Below are 15,934 nucleotides of genomic sequence, written 5' to 3'. Positions count from 1 at the left end.
ATTACAACAGTCTCAATCACTGCAATAATGGAAACTGGGATCAATTCCATTAATGCCAAGTTCTTTGCTGGAAAAGGAAAACCAAACAGGATCACACAACCATCTCCTAATATTCAATATACAAATTATCTTAATAAAATTACCCCTTGAGACAAACTACAGACCCACAACTTTTCTTAGTGTTTGGTTTCATGACTGGTCTAAACTGCTTCAAGCCTGGCAAAAACGAAGAGCACTTTTGCCACAGTGACGTGCTTTTCCTCCTCCATTACGACAGTCCCAGTGGCCTTGCATTGTGTGGTCAAGACATATCACAGACCCAAATCAGCTAAAAATCCTCATCTTACTTAATAGGCTGATTTTTGATCATATCAGCTCAGAAAAGCCACATGGGCTGTATGGATGGAGACGCATGGCTGGGGATGACAGCTGGGGCAAGGAGAAGTCCCCTTCTAAGGAAGCTCACATGTGGATCAGCATAAACCTGCTGTAAATCCAAATCCTCAGAACCCTCATCTGTTCAGCTGCTACTGAACCATCAGCACCAGAATACCAATATTTGTCACAAATGACTGAACAGTTCAGATGAGCAACAATAACAAGTCTCTTGTCTGCCTGCTATTTTCCTTCAGGGCTTGCATTGTATGGGACTTTTTTTTTTTTTTTTTTTTTTCCTCCTCTACTCAGACACACTGTCTATTTGGATTTCCAAAAGGTATTTGATAATCTCTCACACAAGACTTTTTAAGGTAACCTAACAGGCACAGAATTAGAGAGAATATCTTTGCATGAATTTGGAAAATATTTAAAAGATAGCAAACAAAGCATAGGAAATAATGGTCATTTCTCACTGTGGAAGAAAGTCAGAAACAGAATCCGGCAGGAGGCTGAGAAAGGACCAGAGATGTTCAGTATATTCTTAAAAATCACACAAGAAAGGGACTGCATAGGGAGATGACCACAGCTGTTGCTGATACTATTTTTACACCTGAGCAAGGTGTAGAAATGACAGAGGCTAAAGAACTTTGGACAAGAGTAAGTAACTAATCCAGTGACATGTGAAGTGCAATTTCTGCAAATTGATGCAAAGCAGAGAAAAACATTTTTACTTTAAAGAGTGATGGATGATGAACTGAGTTCAGAACTCTTTGCTACTCAGGAGTGAGATACTGGGGTGGCTAAACTACACAAATGCCAGCTATGTGCTCACAAGCTAGAGAAAGCAAATTGAAAACTACTGGAAAAACAAAGGAACTGTTGTGTTACTGTATACACATACCCACGTCTTAAATATTACGTGCAATTCTGATCCTTCAACTCATGTGAATGATGAGACAGGAATGGCATAGAATGAAAGGGGGTAAGATGGTGGACTGAAAGCATAGAGTGGCTTACAAGGAGCAACACTATGAAATCTGGAAAAGCAATGATCCAGAGGAGGTATGATAGAGATCTACAAAATCATAAGTGACGTGGAAGGGGTGAATCAGAACTGACTGTTCGCTGCCTCTTCTAACACAAGGCCAGGGGCATCGGATGAAGCAGGCAGATGGCAGGTTCAAAACAAACATGAGGAAGCAGCTCTCCACGCAACTGGGAAAGGAAACTCGGGAACTCTTCACCAGGGGATGTTACGGCTGCTAAAACTTTACATGGATTCAGGGGACAACTGAACAAGCTGAGAGACGGGAAATCCTTTGGGGGCTGATAAGCAAACAGAAACCACCTCTGGCACAGGAAGTCCCTGAAACACAAACTGCTGGAGTTTGGGAAAGTAATGTGAGGAGGTTTCACTGCTGTCAGGATATTGAGCAAGACAGAGACCAGGTCTGACCTAGTATTGCTGTTTTTATGTGCAACAACACAAGACAAAAAAAAATACAAAAAAAAAAAAAAAGGCACCAGTTTCAACTACTTCAGCATTTGGAGACCTTCAGCTGGCAAGTCCAACACATCTTAGTGACATGCCCAGGTGGTGGCAGGCAGGCAAGACACACGTGAAGTCAAGTTCGTATCTCATACAGCTCTCAATAGTGGGGTGCACCAGACAACAAGTGAAATCACTCTCAGTTCTTGATCCCTGGGCAGGTAAAGCCCATTGACTATGCCTAAACTCTGGCAGTGCTGAGCAGTGAAGCAGCCTGGAAATACCAAAGTTCCTCTAGGTGCCACAAACAAAATATTCCTTCTTTACTTGTTCTGCTTTCAGGTACCAAGATCTCAGCACAAGCACACGGTTTTGTTATTAAAGCACACGTGGGAGACCTTAAACATGGAAGAACATGAAAATCCTTCCTTTTTGGAAGGGGCACAGTGATGGCCTCCTGCTCTGGGGGAATGCCCTACCACCAGGCTCTCCTCACATAGGGTGGTGTTGACCTCTCTCACTGAGCTGAGTGTTGTGTTTAAATGAATTTCCAAGGAAAAGGAAAGAAAGACTAATTGAATATTAAAAATGTTATGCTCTGTGTGCAAAGCTTAGCAATAAACAGACCTCCAAAGTTACATAGAAAGTGTATTGGGAGCAGAGGGCTGAACTGCAGCATCCTAAGCCACATGCTAATACCAGACCATTCTCCCAGGTCACACACTGGCAACATCACGTGTTTAGGAGACATTACAAGAATGTGTATATGAAAAAAAAAAAAAAAAAATTATATATATATATATATGTATGTATGTATATATATATATTTACCACCTGTCAATTTGCTGGTTTTGGGGGTTCTGCTCCCCTGGAACTCAACAAAAATCACTAGGGAAAAACATGAGACTTTTTTTTAACAACTGAGCTGTTGCGGATTTTTGTTCATAAAACAGACATCCATTTAAAGAATACAAATAGCCCAACAGTCATCATAACAACTCTTAAACACTGCGTCTAATTATACTGCATTGATTAAATACAATATATTTTTAATTTATTAACTTAATTAATATTTTAATTAAGCTTTGTTCATACAGTACAGCTCCTATGGCTTTCCTCCTTCTCTCTTCCTCTAGAGTTTCATTTTCATGGCAAATAATGCCTCTCTCTTCATTTATTTTCAAAATGAAAAACAAAATCCACACAAAACAATACATGTCTCAGTTGTCAAAGCCAGGTGTCAGTTCTAAACTTCACCTGCACAGACAACTCCCGAATCAATGGCTGTAGTATTCTCACACTTCCTCTAAGTCCTAGCAGGAGGCCTACTTTTAGCAGTTTAAGATGTTACAACTCCAACTGCTGTTTTAATAGATTGTGTGAGTGCTCCCAGGTTACTCCAATGTAAAAATCTGGCTACCTACAATCACAGCTGAAGACCAGCAAAGTGATTTGCCCACAACCAGTACAATGGAGCAGATAGCCTGAATGTTAGCACCTAGTGCCCTCTACCTGCTTTGCTTAAAATGCATGAGAAATAAAAAACACACAGAACTTCACTTTCTAATTTTTTTGAAATTCTCTCAGCCTCACAATTAAGCTGGTCATAATCTATTTTGTAAATTACTGGAATCAGAAGTGCTATTCCCTTCTAGGCTGCAAGCTACACAAGGGAATGCCATTACAAGTGGTGCAGATATTTTACGAAACCTAATTTTCAGCTTCCCTTAATAACATTCAATCACTGGAACTGTGAATTCAGGTGTCCACCTTATCTTTCCAGGAAACGCAGCAGGAGCTACGCTGCAGTGAAGTTCATCATGACACACAGAGAAAAAGGAATTTCAGCCCATAAATCCTGGTCCTGTAATACAATCCCAGCACGGAAACACTTACGTGGGCCATCGAAGCACCCAGCACATACTACAGATGGGCAGATCCTGATGCCTGCACAGATAAGACTGAACCATAAAAGACAAAGTTTTAATGAGTAGATAGCCAGCACCATGAATGGAGTTCCAGGAAAAGTTTGCCTCAGTAGCCTTATCACCCAGCCTAAGCAATATTACAATAATCCACAGTTATCATGGCTGATTTGCATTTGTAATTCCAAATTGTGCTAAAGATAAATTGTTTGAATTTCCTTAGCCATAAAGAATCCACAGCATATTTATTTTCTCACTTTTTATTAGAGGGTACACACATGCACTAACCTCTGGATTCTCATGCTACTTACCTCTGAACTATAGAATAGAAAGTGTGAGCATGTCTAATTGTGGAGGGACAAAGCCCCTACTAAAAGACCTGATCACAAGTCCACAGATGCAAAGGCAATGCTTTGGGTATGCATGTCCCTTAATCATAAGCAATGGTTCTAAAGTACATTGTCATGATTCCCTGCATCTTTCCTATCTGGTGGAACATTAATATCCCACCTGCAGGTCTTCCACAATGTAATACAGTAGCATTCCCTCAAAGAATACAGGACATACAGGAAATATAATTGCCCACATAGACATATAGCTGCCTAGTTTTGAAACCATCTGAATTTCAAACCTTTGTTGTAAAGATGTTTCTAAAGACTTCATTTGAGGCAATGCAGCTTAAAATACATAAATAAATCACGCTGCCAGCATGGTAGGTCCTTGTCACTGCTTCTCCCCCTTCCCAGAGCTGTCACCAGTGGTCTGGCATTACTGTCCCCTCCTGCTCCTGGTCTCATTCAGGTTCACATATATGGCATATTCATTCACCCCTGACACCCCTCTCACTACAGCAGACACATTTGACAACTTAACTTGTCAGACTGCCAACAGCAGCTAAAATAAAAACAGGTAACACCAGACCAAGGCCTTCTATAGCAAGCTTTGGCGAGGAGCTGAGCACAACACTGACAAACAAGCCCTACAACACAGAAGCACAGCAACACGACTGCATGCCGTGCCCGTTGAAAGCATGTGTAAGCTAATACTTGCATTCTGCACGCCTTAGCATTACACTGGCCTGGCAGATAGGGTCCCTGAGTGCCTTCTTCATTCTCTGTGATTGGCAGTAACAGCCAGGAAAGACTACAGCAAAGCCACAGGCTTGGGACACCCCTTGGAGCACTTTTCCAGCCCTCTGTGATTGTTTATCCATCAGAGGGGTACAGAGAAAAGAAGTCCTGTGGCAAATTCTCACAGGCATGGCATGCAGCTGGTAGGCAAAACATAGTATTTCTTGACACAAAGCCAACTTACTTGTATACAGGGAGCTGCCAATGTGCCTTTGTATGTCTAGGCCTCCAGATATATTATCCATCCCATCAGAAGCTGACTGGGGTAGAGTGGGGTCCAACAAGACAAACCACTGACACACAGTGAATCTAGATGGGACATACCACGAAGCACCAAGTATTTTAAACCCCCATGCACTCCAGTGGGCGTCCTAGGTGTTTCCTGATGGGTATGTGTGAGTAATGGCTCTGTGTATTTTTTTGTTTGTTTTTAACAAAAGGAGGTTTTGCCTTTTTAAAACTATAGCAGAGAGATTTTAGTACTCAAAAGAAATGTAACTGTGTTTGTGATTATTTTCTCTCCTGCTGCTAAATACGATCATTCGCTCCACTTCGTTTTTTATTAATTAAATTAATACTAATTGAGCAGCCTTTTAGTATATTTTTAGCCTGAGTGTATTACATGCTAAATCCTGCACACTGTAGCCTCTCCTTTGCCTCACCCTTTATCCCCAATCCCAGAGGAAATGTTTAACTGCAGGTCACTGTCCTGAAACTCTTCTGTGTTAGCAGATATTTATATGTTCATACTCTTGAATCGGTACAAAAATCAATAGATTTTTTTAAGATATTTTGAAGAAACTTTTACAAAACAAAAGCAAAACCAAACACCTACAGCTAATTTTGTGTGACTAACTGCCCCCTAGTGACAATGTCCAATTACGAATAACTTCACAGACACTTCCAAGCCTTGCATAGTTCCGATAATCAGTATCTCAAACATTGCTTTTTAAAGAAAACGAAGCAAAACAGTCAAGCATACACTATCTCATAAATAAATAAACAAACAAAATTGTTAGCTTAAAAGCAGACTTATTCATTCAAAACATGATTCCAAATGCTTCAATTAGTCTTTTCTTGCACAGGTAGCATCAAAGCCAATGTAATTCCTGTAACTCAATGTATTCCTATTACTCAAAAAAGTGGTGAGTTAAATTACAATAGCCAATGAACTGATACACTTCTAAGAGCTGTCTGTCACTGCGTGGTGATTCTGCATAAGTAGAAAGAAAGAAGAATTAACTCTGAGCTAGCCCTGCAATGCATGCCTCTCAAAAAATATCACACCCCACAGTTAAGCCCACCTCAGACCAGTCATTGAATAACAGAATCATAGAATGCCTTGGGTTGGAAGGGACCTTAAAGATCACACAGGTCCTTCCCCCAGCCATGGGCAGGAATGCCACCCACTAGACAATGTTGCTCAAAGCCCCAAGCAAAAAAGTTGTTCTCCATCTTTTTTTACAAGCTCCCTTTCAGTATTGAAAAGCTGCAATGAGGTCTTCCTGGAGCCTTCTCTTCTCCAGGCTGAACATCCTCAGGTCTCTCAGCCTTTCTTCACAGGAGAGGTGCTCCAGCCCTCTGATCAGCTTCGCAGCCCTCCTCTGGATCTGCTCTAACAGCCCCACGCCCTTCTTGTGCTGGGGGCCCCAGAGCTGGATGCATCACTCCAGGTGGGGCCTCACAAGGGAAGAGTTGAGGGGAACAATCACCTCCCTCACCCTGCTGGCCACCCCTCTGTTGATGCAGCCCAGGATGCAGTTGGCCTTCTGGGCTGCAAGCACACACTGCTGGCTCATGTCAAGCTTTTCATCCACCAGAACCCCCAAGTCCTTCTCTGCAGGGCTGCTCTCAGTGAGTTCTTCTCCCAGTCTGTGCTCACGCCTGAGATTACCCCAACACAGGTTTCACACATTGCACTTGGATTTGTTGAACCTCATGTGGTTCACATGGGCCCACTTCTCAAGCTTGTCCAGGTCCCTTTGGATGGCATCCTTCCTTTTGTTGCATCAACTGCACCACTCAGCTTGGTGTCATATGCAAACTTGCTAAGGGTGCGCTCAATCCCATTGTCTACATCATTGATAAGGATATTAAACAGCACTGGTCCCACGACAGACCCCTCAGGGAAAGTTTCCCTGTAACAGCCATTCACATGTGGAGTAAAGATGTCTGCAAGGTGTGCACACCATTGGCTTTATTTTACATTGTTACACATTAAGGTGAAAGCTGAAGATTCACAAACTGTTCTTAATACAGAATTAAAACTGGGTGCACACACACACACACAAAGCATGCACACTCCATATGCACAGGTGACCAGATCTGGAGATGCCGCTTCAAAGCTATTCATTGCTGTTTTGTAAATAGGAATTCTCATGTTTTATCAAATGTAGCCTTTGGTGGCTTTTTATTTTTATTTTTATTTTTATTTTTATTTTTATTTTTATTTTTATTTTTATTTTTATTTATTTATGTGGAGAATCTCACAGCAACAATTACACTTCACTTTGTAAAACAGCTCTGGGCAATTTTTGAACAGATCACCAACAACTACTTTACGTAATACTGTTTTCTGGTATGCTTTTTTATTTTTTAATTTTTAAGAGGATGTAACTTCTGTGAAAGCAGTTTTTTTTTCCCTCTTCACACTTAATGAGCATGAAATACATTTTTCTGTTGGTTTTTTTTTTTTTTTTTTTTTTTTTTTCTAATGAAGTAATAACCTTACCACATTAATTTGGTTTGCTGCACTCACTGTCTTTGCATTCATAATCAATGATGTTAGCTACAAAAGCAGTTCTCCTGTGTGCTCACAAGTTACTGTAATATTGGGGTTTTAGTCAAAAATACTCCTCTTTTCTTCTGGAACATTAAATTGCAGTCTTAAAATACAGCCTTTTAGTAAGCATTTTTTAACAGAATATAAAGAACGAACAGCTCATAAAGCAAAAAAGACATGGCAAAAGAGACAGATTGTTCAAATGCAGACAACATAAAAATGTACTGAAGCAAGTTCCAAACTCCTGAGGAAATTTTGATTACTTAAAAACAACAGAAACCAGTTCTAAGATGATCCAAATTACAATTTAACCTTTTACATTTCCATCAAAAAAAGGGAATGTTTTTATTGTTAGTACCTATTCTCAAGTTTTATTTCATTTATTCTCAGAGTGCTTACATTGTTATTTGTTCATATTTGACACTGGCTAATATGGATAGTGTAGACATATAATACCATGGACTGTAAATGTAGACTAGCTGCCTATTCAGAGAAAGGAATAAAACACTCTTTAGTATTTTTTCAATCATGCCAGAAAAATCCAGTGCCTTCTTAAAGCTAATAAAAGCAGACAAGAAACATGCTACTCTTACACTTTCATGAGACATAAAGCTCTCCAATTCAGCAGCTGTGGAAATTTCTTCTGAACATATTAAAATGATCTTAGGTCTCTACAGAAACCCTGCTCATAAAACAAAAAAGCTGGGATAGTTAAAATTAATACATCATAAATAAAACATGCTTTTCAGTATATATTAAGTGACAGGTCTCAGAAACTCCACTGCCATGCACACGCTCACAAAGCAGCAAGAACACACGCAATTCATTAAACCCACTCAAGTGTGCTAGTTCTTCCTGGCATTACTCATAATTGAAACATTTCAATTTTAGTTAACAGAAAAAAAACTAATTTAAACGTAAAACAAGAAAATTAGTTCTGTGTTTCTGGATTACAATCCCATAGTGCCTTCAACTACACATATTTAGCCTTGGGGGGTTTAATTAAAAAAAAAGTTTATTTTTTTGTTATTCTTTTTTAAAAGAAGAGGCAACATTGCCCATTCAAACAGAAATATTTGCAGACACAGATATCCTAAATATTTTTTCCAGTATGCCATACAGAAGGAAAAACAAAAGAAAAAGAAAAAAAAAACAATAAAAATGTCTCAACTTGTATTTTAACCGTATGCCTTGAAAATGTACTTCCTGCTGTTAAACTGGCATAAAGAACAGATTCTCCCTCTAATGGGCTTCAGCATGGTCCTCAGAGGGAAATCCACTGCTTGAAGCAAGAAGCATAGCAAGAGCAGTGCACTCTACAGTGCAGACAGCTGGGGTGGAAGGAAGGGGTGACGGACACCCCCCCCGCCCCATTCACACTGGGCAAATGCAAGTTATCTGAAAAACCTTCATCTGTTCCGACCCACTAAAGCTCCCTGCCAGGCACCTCCACAGTCATTATGTGGCTAGAACACCTCTCAGCCTTTGGACAGTCCACGTTGAAGGTGACAAAGCACCCTGAAGGAAATCGATTATATCATTATATCGTAAACGAAAGGGCTGAGATTCAGATCTTACATCTCAGGCTCTGTATTCACAAGTCAAAGTGTCATTACAGGTCCCTGACCTAGGTCACCCGTTACTCCAATTTTCATTTGAATTGAATTTATTTGCAGAAATGAGCATGGACAAAATGCATTTCCCTGTTCTTGGTTTGTTTCAGTGACTCACTGGGGCTTTACTCCCGACACACATCCACCCCTTGAAATGAAATAATCAAACCAATACAAACAAGATCCCCTTGGAAACACATGGGCACCCTGCAAGACCAAGTTCTATGGTATAGGGGCCAATTCACTGTATGGGGTATAGGGCTGTCTAGATAATGTGTGCGTTACATGCACAGCCATCCACACCTTTCCTATAGCCCTGCTTTAGGGGCTCCTCATTTTTGCCCTCCAAAGAACAAGGATAATTTTTTTTTTAATTAATTTTGAAATCGCCTTACAGTATTATATAAGTGAAAGTGGGAGAGAAATGGGGGAAAAGACCACAAGCCCTTGTGTGTTTTGTTGTTGTTGTTTTTGTTTTGTTTTGTTTTGTTTTCCCCCCATTCTTCCCTTGCAACCTGCTTTTGAATAGCTGCTGGAGACCAGATAACTCTACTCAGCAGATTTTCTGTCTGACCCCATATGGCCTTTTATTGTCGGACAAACAAGCAACCAAATTACATCCTGCTTATATAAAATCACATGCAAGTTATTCCAGCACAATACCAGATCCAAGACTAGAACATTATTCTGGGCTGTAGCAGATGAATTTCTGAAACAGTGCTGCTCTGTTTCTGTTACCTTTATGCAAGTTATTTCAAATGAATAAATAAATAAGTTCCTGATGAAATCCATTTCCCTAAAAACCTAGTCTAACTTTTATACCACCTCTCCTCTGTAAACTATTATTTTCATGGTTTGCATAGTGAGGCAAAACAACCATATAGACATTTCTATTTGCATGTCATAAAATTGAGTTTACCTTAAAGTGGGGTCATGGTAATAGTTAATCCACATCAGTCAGATGGGGCCAGGAAAAAACTGGTACTATGTTAAAATAAATAAATAAAAACAAACCTTTTAAAGTATTGGAAAACTAATTACTATTATTATCCCTTAACACAGCAATATCAGTAAATATTTACCAAGACTTCTACAGACCTTTTCAATTTTTCATTCAGAGGAACAAATTGTTCTGCAAAACAAACCAGCTAAAATAGTTATCATGCCATTGTTTAAATAGTTTCAGCTACAAGAAAAATATGCTGACAAGTTTACACATGCCTGAGGTCCATGAGTGCATAAAACCAAAAACAAGTGAAATTCATTCTATTCACTTATTAGTCACATGGTATAAGAAAAAAGACAAACTTTTATTCTTAAATGTTGTTCTATATCTCCATAAAATCATCCTCATCTATTCAACTAGCAAGCAGTTTACCGCTGGAAAGCCAAATATTGAGGTGCCATTACTACCATACACCAGCAAGGGGAGTAGTAACACTTTGAGAACTTCCCTCTGCAATAGTACTATCCATAAACGAAATAATGTACAGAATATTGATGCTGCCCTGCATCAGGCAGTGGAAAGGACATTTGTTCTACGGAAAGAAAGAGAAATTTAAAAAACCTGAGTCTTAAAAGGCTATTTGTTTTTGAAAAGAAAATGGAAGCACACATACACACACATACAGGCTGAGATCAGCCCAATTTACACACCACTCCTCCCCCTCCCCCCCAAAAACAAACAAACAAACAAACAAAACAAAAAACGTATTTCTTATGTATTTTCCCTTTTTAAACAGTGATGGCTACATATTTCCATGGGAAGGAGAGACACTAATTTCCTAAGAAAGCAAACACGTGGAACTGCTGGGACCAGTAGGCAGGAGGACTAAGAAGTTCTCAAGCCTGAATTGTAGCCATTGCTAAGGAAAGCAAAAGATGGAGTTTTAAAAACAGGCTTTCACTTCTGGATTTTGTAGTTAAGAGCAATGGCACTTTCATAAAGCAGTACATTTCAAAAGTGCCAGCACAGTGGTCTTTTAAACTGTCCTACCTGCCAACACAGACCTTCCCATGCTGTGGTACAAAAGAGCCGTGGCATCCCCAGAGCTCCCACAGCAACAGGAGATGAACGAGCACTGATGCTTCCACTTTGCTGTATCACTCTTCCTTTTCAATCCTATACCTTCTATATACATACAAGGTATAGATACCTCTGAGCAGCAGAATTGCCCAACACAGCTACAGTCCAGCCACTGCAGAGCACAGGACTTCAGGTACCAAGGGGGGATATGCTGCATCAGATATTCAAAGCTGAGAAGAAAAGCTGCTGTTTGCATTGGTTCCCTGGTTCATCATTGCAGCCAAGGTTCCCATGTTCTTACCTTTCCTACAGCACCATGAGTTTATTAGAAAGAAACATGAACCCCTCTCCCCCCAAAATCCTGTAAGTTTATAAAAACTGCTACCCAAGTAGGTAACCAAAGTATTTAATCAACTTGTAAACACCCAAGTGTGAAGGCATCTTAGGTACTAATCATGAAATTACTATGCATGACAAAACTCTGAACAGTGTTTTGCTGTAATTGTGCATAATTTAACTCAGAAAAGCAAGAGGAGTTATATTTAGATGCAGTAGAATGTAGAAAGAGGTCAATTTGATGAGGGGGGAAAATTCTGTCATTCTTATTAGTCTGATAAAAAAAATTATTCATCAAATGTTAAGAGTTTTAGGATGGTCCTCCTCCAATGTGATACCAGGGGCAACACATCAACAAGGGGGTATCCATTGCAAGATCTGATATTCCAGAGCCATGTTTTTAACAAAAATATTCAGCTTTGTTACCTTACAGTACATGTATAAACTATTGTGCGTTTTAGCCATTAGAGGCAGAGATCAGTATTTTATAAGCCCGGATTACAGCTATTACAATAAACCAACAGAAAATTTTCCTTCCTTCTAGTGAGAAGAAATGGAAATATTAAATCTTCCCCCCCCCCCCCCCCCCCCAAAAAAAAAGAAAAAAAAAAACACAAAACAAAACAAAAAATCAGATGGTCTCAGCAATTTTGTAACTGAGTTTATAAGTGAATGTTGATGGGGTCAAATCCAGCCCTGGTTTGAATGGTGTCTTGGTTTTGTCTAAGGGAAAAGATGCAGGACACAGGGTGGCACCCATCCTTGACAAACCACAACTGAGACACGAGAGGCTGTATGACCTGCCTAGAGCCTCCCAGTAAGGGTTTTGATCTAGTCAAACGTGGAGCCTTTTGTGGCCGAGGGACTGTTCAGGTAAGCACGACTGTTTGAATTGCCAAGACCATATGAAGAGATGTGTGGGCCCATAGGTCTGCCCCTTCCCACCATCAGGTCAGCCTGTGTCCTCCTGAACTCTATTAATAGAGCAGCAATCACAAAAGAGTCATGGGCCTCCTTGTGGCACGGGACCAAGACTCTAACCAACGTTCTCTGATGCTAGTCTGAGCACATCATTTCTTGAGCCGTAACTTTGGGGCCATGAGTAGAAATAGTATCAGAAATTTGATGTCTTAATATCAGGACTGAATGCCTTTTCCAAGTAATTGTCCTAAAAAATGGTGCAAAGATCATAGAAGCTACTGTAAAAAACTGTCTTGATGCTAATGCAAATGGTCTCAGTTTCTTTCAGAATGACTCTATCTAGCACTTGACCTTTAATGCAAAATTTTCCAGTAAAATATTCTTATTACACCACAACCAAAACTCCTTGAACTATTGTTAAAAAGTAAATTGCATTAGCAGAAAAATATCTCCATCTTAAGAGGTAGACTCCATGAATGCACATGGATTACAAAAATATGAGGATGGCCTTAAAGACCAGTTTTCAAACTTGCCTAGATTCTAGCTGGGTTCGCAACACTTCTGGGAGAAGTCAAATGAGTGTATTTGTCCACCAAATGTATGCACCTTCTCAGCTTTTGGAGACTAAAAATGTAATTAATTGATTTTGATGTCTGGAACAATAACCCGTATGGGTTTATCTGGGAAAGGTAATATGACAGTACCGTTTCAACAAAACACGTTTTGCTTCTTGCCTGAAAGAATGGCAGATTTAGGCTTGTGCTAAGTGATTTCACCTGCATATCAGGAGCCCTACCATAGACGATCCAGTTCCTTTTGCAAATACCATCATGGACCCCTATGGCCATGGGCCTTGCTGAGTCATACAGCATAGAAAAGCACCGACAACCCCAAATACCTGGATGGGAAATGCAGGACATGACTCCAGGTCCAAATCTGCCAATCCTTTCTGCCCATTTCCCTCTTCCAAAAATTTAGTATTTGTATGATAAACAGACTCATGGTGACCCAGTTTTCTCTTCTTCTTCCTTATATAACTAAGCCCAAAAGCATAATTAAATTTGCAAAAACAGAATAAATACCCCAAACCATTAAAAACAAACAAACAAACAAACAAACAAAAAAAACAAGATGGTGGACAGAACATAAGAAATAGAAAGACACCTCACTTTCTGAGCCTCTTTGCCCTGGCATTTGCATATACAAGACATAGATTCCTCCTTCTTGTTTGAGGAAGCAGAAAATTTTGTCTCAAAATCTTCACTCATCTGCTAGACAAAAATCCAGACCTCTTCATGTATTTCAAATACATATTATCAAGAGTCTTCCTACTTTTCAGTTGCCTTGAGAGCTGAGTAGAAAACGCTTTTCATACTGGGGGAAAATATTTTGGGTTTTTCACACTGTTCTCCTCCAAATCAGGAAGAGATTAAGATTACAGTGATTTATAACTAAAGAGCACTTTTTCAAATAATTTCAAAACATTTTAGCCTTTTTCTTAGGCTGTGGACTCTGACAAATTCAAAATAACTAAAAAAGGATTCTTTTATTCAGAAGATGTCAAAATAGTAATGTCAACACAGTTCTCCAAAGAAATGAATTTAAATAGAAAATTCATTTGAAACCTTGTTTCCCACACACAGTTTTACAGTTACACTGGATCAGCATTTCTTTCCAAATAAGAATATTCTGTCAGAAAGATCCCTGACTTGCTCTAGGGCTCTGCGTTTACTTGTATTTTAGCAACAGGAGAACTGAAGCCTGAGAAGATGTTTTTTCCTACCATAAGAACTGTAACCCTCTTCCTTGGGGTCCAGCTGCCTATGATCCCAGGCCCAGCGCTAAAACCACACATCTGTGTTACCTTGGCTCAGACTTCTGAGAAAACCACTGAGTTGTGAGAAGGGGATGTGAAAAAGCACGCAGGCTAAAGCCGTTCCAGATAAGAATGGCTAAACTGCAGACAGAGGTAAGGCTGTTGAGCTGGGGATGGATGCCCCTACAGGATTCAAGGAAAACAAAACAAAACAAAACAGTCAACCACTGACATGAAAAAGATAAAGCGCTTACAGGTTAGAAAAAAATACTGTATCTTACCTCTTTCTTTCTGTTCTTCAATTTCTTTAACTAATGGGCATTTAAAAAGACAATGCACAAAATAGAAAAGTGAACTGATTGCAATGGAAGCTTAATTATAATCTAAAGTATTTGCTCATCTGTATAATCTTAACTGCTTGCCCATTGCTAAAGCAAATATTCACTATATATGAATGTACAAAACAGTATTTAGTATTACCCTCAAATAATCTTTCAGTATCATACTTACTTAGTTGATGTGGTTTTTGTTGTTGTTGTTGCGTTTTGTTTTGGTTTTTAGCTTCATGCTTTTATCAGGGGTCTAATCTGATCTGATTTTACTGCATGATCTATTCTATATCCTCATTTCATTGCTTGGAATGAATTATGCTAAGTCTGTACATCTAGTGGCTTCCTGACATACACATTTTAAATATTATTTTTAAGCCCTTACAATACAGCGTGGCTGGGGGCACTATGTGACAGATGCAATGGAATCACTGAACATTTGAAGATTACTGCATTAATTTCATAAGAAGTGTTACATGCAGCTGCATGGGCTTGCTAGCGACTGTGTTGCTGCCTAAATGGTTGGAGGAGATCAATTACCGCAGAAACAAGTGATCAGTGGAGGCTGGGGATATTGACACCAGCAAAGGCAGATTTTCTATCATAGCCAACAGAGATGTCTACAATGAGGACATGCATTATTTAATGTGTTAATTAATTTTCCTGTGAAAGGCAGGTGACTGGCTCTTGTACGTGTATCTTATTTACATGATTTCTGTTGAAAGTTTCTTTTATGAATAAAATCTCTTGCTTTAGGGAAGTCAACTGGCTGCCAGGTAAACCAATCATTTCCAAAGCCAATTTAGTATTGGGGAAAATGGGGCAAGACAGACAAATGGCTTGGTTATCACCACACAATCCAAGTCACGGAGACACCTAGAGTTAGCTGGGAGAGCGCAGTTTGTAGGGTTGAGTTGGCAATGCTGTCTCTGTATGAGGAAGGAGCTACTAGAATGGTATCCAGGGAAAAAAGCACCTTCCAGATGACCAAAGGATGATCAGGGCAAAGATGTACATAGGCCATGACACTTTTCAGGACTGTGGCCCTTAGCTAGGCTCAGCTCTGCACTAATGTAAAAAGTTATTGCATATGCTCACATTTCAATGAAGAGGACTGTTCTCTGGGATGTTTTGACCTTAATAGCCATGACCAAAATAAACCCATCCAGTTCTTTTTACTTAACGCTGA

The 15,934-nt window shown here is 39.6% G+C and overlaps 1 protein-coding gene across 8 annotated transcripts in view; it reads right to left on the bottom strand.

Annotated features, from left to right (window-relative positions):
* The window catches only part of CHST9 (carbohydrate sulfotransferase 9), a 97,121-nt gene that overhangs the window by 28,382 nt on the left and 52,805 nt on the right, over positions 1–15,934 (bottom strand). Inside the window, exon 1 of one of the 8 annotated variants that reach the window (XM_068671824.1) lies at positions 4,424–4,581. The exons of the other annotated variants lie outside the window; for them this stretch is intronic. The gene's annotated coding sequence lies outside the window, so the exon portion shown is untranslated. Of the gene's footprint in view, positions 1–4,423; positions 4,582–15,934 lie in introns of those variants that run through there. 8 annotated transcript variants of the gene reach the window in all.

This window comes from Anas acuta, chromosome 2, assembly GCF_963932015.1.
Source record: "Anas acuta chromosome 2, bAnaAcu1.1, whole genome shotgun sequence".
NCBI classification, from domain to species: domain Eukaryota; kingdom Metazoa; phylum Chordata; class Aves; order Anseriformes; family Anatidae; genus Anas; species Anas acuta.
Note: the sequence above shows the minus strand (reverse complement) of the source record. Positions and strands in the feature narration are given on the sequence as shown.